The following is a 4697-nucleotide window of genomic DNA, read 5'->3' as shown; positions in this document are numbered from 1 at the left end:
CCCCAATAGCGAAGACTAGTGCCATGTCCTGCCGCTCATTGTGGGGTGTCAATCCAAGAGCTTACTTCAGGCACATAAGATCCCCCTTGCATTAAACCTCTGATGTCACTGTTTTGCTGACTCCGAACTCTTCCTTTGGTCTTGAGAGTGGGCAGGTACAAGGCTTGCAGGCCTGTGAGATGCAGCCCACCAGATTCCACTTACGACATTCTGAAAAAGCAAAGCTATCGGGAGGGAGAATGGATCTGTGGTTCTAGGAGTTTAGTAGGGCAGGACTGGGATGGGGTGGAAGTGGTATTAACTACAAAGGGGCAGGACAAGGGAATCTTTGAGATGATGAAACAGTGTGTATCATAACTATAGTGGTAGATGTGCAACTTTGCATGCATTTGTCAAAACCCAGAAAGCTATATACCACAAACACCCGACTTCAGTGTATGAAAGTTTTTAATGAAAATTAAAAGCCCGAGGCTCTGAATTTCACTGCAAGTAACACAGCTTGGATGTGGTAGAGGCAGCATCTGAACCCATAGCTTTCATGGCTCTAAAACCCATGCCCACACCGCCACCCACACTGCCTCTGGATCCCTTACTACAGAGACATACACTCCCACTGACACTGATTTTTCTATGTTCTCCAATACTTTGCTCCAAAATAATCAACTGATTGATATCCAAGTGTCCTCAACAACATATATTCTTTCAAAATAAAAAAGAAATTTTATTTTGTACATTGAGAGCATTTATCCACAAATGTGAAAGTGCTACAGCTGTGTTGTTCTTCACATACCAGATTTGTCAACATTTGTAAGGGGTAGGGGGTATATGTGTATATATGGGATACATATGTAGGGGGTATATATGTATATTGCATATGAAAGTGAAAGTGTTAGTCACTCAGTCGTGTCAGACCCTTTGTGACCCCATGGACTGTAGCCCACCAGGTTCCTCTGTCCATGGGGATTCTCCAGGCAAGAATACTGAAATGAGTAGCCATTCCCTTCTGCAGGGGATCTTCCCAACCCAGGGACTGAACCCAGGTCTCCTGCATTACCAGCAGATTCTTCACTGTCTGAGCCACCAGGGAAGCCCGTATATAATATATATGCATACACATTTTGGCTGTAGCAAGTGAGAGATCTGGAGTGGACTGAAATACTTTTATTCTTATACTGTTTTAATGAACTTCACTGGAATACTTTGAAATATATTATGTTTTTAATGTTTACTTTCAAAAGAATATCTTTTGGCTACATTAATTAAAGTTATATAGGCACTGCCCTGGCAGTCTACACTTGATCTTAGCCAAAAGGCCGAGAAGCGATCCCCTGGCAGTCTAGTGGTTAAGACTCTGTACTTCCAATGCAGAGGGCATAGGTTCAATCCCTGGTTGGGGAACTGCTAAGTCACTTCAGTCGTGTCCGACTCTGTGCGACCCCATAGACAGAAGCCCACCAGGCTCCCCGGTCCCTGGGATTCTCCAGGCAAGAACACTGGAGTGGGTTGCCATTTCCTTCTCCAATTCGTGAAAGTGAAAAGTGAAAGTGAAGCCACTCATCATGTCCGACTCTTAGCAACCCCATGGACTGCAGCCTACCAGGCTCCTCTGTCCATGGGATTTTCCAGGCAAGAGCACTGGAATGGGTTGCCATTGCCTTCTCCGACAGGAACTAAGATCCCACAAGCCATGTGGAATGGCCAAAAAAAAAATTTTTTTTAATTAAAGTTATAAAACAGTTCGAAGACCTCCCTGAAGGAAAGGTCTGCACATCAGTATCTAAATTTAGACTATGACTCTCCCAGGAATTTAGCTTCCTCTCCAGTCTGAGGCCTGTCCTTACAGAATTTTTCTTTTTTTGGTATCTTTGTTTTTCATTTAATTCCCATTTGTAGGCAGAAGCAAGGACACTAAAGAAAACTGAAAGGCTGTATATTATTGCTATTGCATAACGATGAGCCAAAAAGTCACTTTCCCAGGGTCATATGATCTCAGTGACAGAACTGGAAACCTATCTCAGGCCTCTTGCCCTTTATCCTGGCCTCCAGCTATAATCTGTTTCACATTCCCTTCTCTTCTGAGACACACCCAGCTCAATTTTTTAAAGTAGTTCAATTTAATTTTTAACACTTTTGTAATTGTTTACAAATGTCCTAGGACTGTTTACACAGCTGATAACAGTTTAATGAGAAGAGTCCTGGAAGGGAAAACCCAACACTGGGCTGAGTGAAAAAAAAAAACCTTATTTCAAGCATGAGGCCTCTTGGTCACAGAGAAGGGCTGAGAGAATGAAGGTGAAGTGTCAAATTCCCTGCTCCTACTGAACAACTATGTGATAATCAGACTCCTAAGTAAACAAATTCAGTCTTGCAAACCTTTGAATCCTTACCTCATACTCAAGATACTGTGTGGGAGGAAGGGCTGGAAAGCTCATAGTCAAATCACAGCTTTGCCACTTATTATTAACAGTTCTGTGATCGGGAGAAAATGACTGAACGTCTTCATGTGTCAGTTTCTACATCTGTAAAAATTTCCCATGAAGATTAAATGAGTATTTGGATAACAAGTTAGTATCTTGGAAAAGAAGTCAGATTTATTCCTCACATCTGAAAAATTAAATTATTAAAGTAGTAGAAGAAAACATGGGAGGATTTATTTTATAACCCTGGAGTGCTAAAGGCCTTCCTAAGTATAACATAAAATCCAGAAACCATTACAAAAAAGGTTTATTTACATGAAAGGTAATTTTCTTATTCCGCATGTCAAAAATGCTATAAAAATTTTTAATGCTATAAAATAATGAAATATTGTGTAATTAATTGCTCTATAGTAATGACATAACTATATGGATGAATATATACTATAGCATGGATGAAACTTACATAATGTTGAGCCCAAGAAAGCAAAGAAAAGAATATATACTACATTATTTCATGTAGGCAAAACTAACCTATGGTGTTAGAAGTCAAGGGAAATGTTGTCTTGGGGTGTAAGAAAGGCATAGCAATAGGGAAGGAGATTTGAGGGGAGATTCTGGGGTACGTGCCAGTTGTATTCTTTGTCATTGGTAATTTTATACAGATATGTTTGAGATATTTTTGTTTCCTGATTATTGTGGTGGGTATCCATGTTAAAACTCACAAAAGCATACATCAAAATTAAAATTCAATTTCATCCTATGTAAATTTTAAAATAATAACAGTTCGCCATGAAAACAAATAGGCATAAAATTTTAAAAAAAAAGAATGAGGCAGCTGATGTATACAGATTATATCTGGGGAGATTGCAAGACATTTTGTTAAGTCAGAAACCAAAGTGCACTGTGGTGTACATAGCAGACTATCATTAGTGTAATTAACAATTATATTCATTTATATGTGTGTTAGGTTAAATTGCATGAAGTTACTGAGTTTTAACTACAAAAATAACAATGTCATATAGTTCAACATATGTGTGTATGTATATTTGTAAACAATAGGTATTATAGAATATATCACCAGTGAAGGAAACAAGGCAGTTGGAGGTATCAGGGTAGTTATAAAAAGGGTAGTTGTATCCCTTTTTATCTCTTGAATTCATCACCCAAGCATGGATTAACTATTCATTCAAAAATTAATTCTAATATACAAAAAAAAGTAGGCAATGAGCAATACTTTCCAAAATTTAAAGAGAAGTTGTTTTCAGCCTCAAATTCTCTTTGAGCCAAATAATTAATCAGTCATGTATGTGTCCATAAATGCTTAGGGAAAATGCTGAAGGCTGCACATCAAATTATTAGCTATGGATAGGTTAACCCTGAACGATGTAACTAATTAAAATGGGGAATACAAATTTCACTTTTCACCCTGTGTGTTTCTTTATGCTTTGAATATTTAAGATGTATATACAAGACAGAAAACCAAAGGTGTAGCGGAGCCCCCAAAGTAGGCACTGTCCCCTTCTTGCATCTATCTCAGAACAGGACACTACATTAATTGATTTTGCAAAGGAAAACAGGCTCCTCTAAGTAATAGTGAGATGTGGATATTTTACTCCAGAATCTAGAATCTCTAGTCTAGATTTTCTAGGGAGAGCAAAAGTCATGGTTTACATTGTTTAGTGCACAGTATTTCGCTCCAAACCATCTTATTAAATATATCTTTTCTCCTCAAACCACCCTACCTGCTGCCCTGTGGTCACATCTTAATCTCCCCATGGAGATGTCAGCTTTGTCTGACTCATCCTCCTCCACCAGCTCCAAGACCTCTGGGCATTTTGTCTCTCCTTTCCTTAAACAGAGCCTCCTCTGCCCCACCTCCCCAATCTTCCACCCCCCGGATGGAAGTCTACCCTGGACAGAACAGTCGATTTTGCACTTAGCCAAAAAAAGATCCTCTAGTTACTAGGCACTGTCTCATTAAGAGAAAGAGAGGAAATTCTAAGCACTAAGTCTTCTGTCATTGAAAATCTTGAAAGGATGATACTTGCAATTTAAGAAAGTTAGAGGGGATTCCCTGGTGGTCTAATGTTTGGGACTCCACACTTTCACCATTGAGAGCCTGGATTCAATCCCTACTAGTCAGGGAACTAAGATCCTGCAAACTGTCCTGTCAAAAAGAAAACAAAAATTAGAGTTAAAAAAATAGACTTTTTACTGGTATCTTCTTAAGCTAAAGTTCTTTAGCTTACCCAGACACTAGGCTCCTGCAGGAATAGGTGA

At 39.1% G+C, this 4697-nt stretch overlaps 1 pseudogene; it reads right to left on the bottom strand.

Annotated features, from left to right (window-relative positions):
- Window positions 1-1180: 1180 nt before the first annotated feature.
- Window positions 1181-1325, bottom strand: LOC136168150 (U2 spliceosomal RNA; annotated as a pseudogene).
- Between the last annotated feature and the right edge of the window lie 3372 nt (window positions 1326-4697).

The sequence above is a fragment of the Muntiacus reevesi genome, chromosome 4 (assembly GCF_963930625.1).
Source record: "Muntiacus reevesi chromosome 4, mMunRee1.1, whole genome shotgun sequence".
In the NCBI taxonomy this organism is placed as follows: Eukaryota; Metazoa; Chordata; class Mammalia; order Artiodactyla; family Cervidae; genus Muntiacus; species Muntiacus reevesi.
Note: the sequence above shows the minus strand (reverse complement) of the source record. Positions and strands in the feature narration are given on the sequence as shown.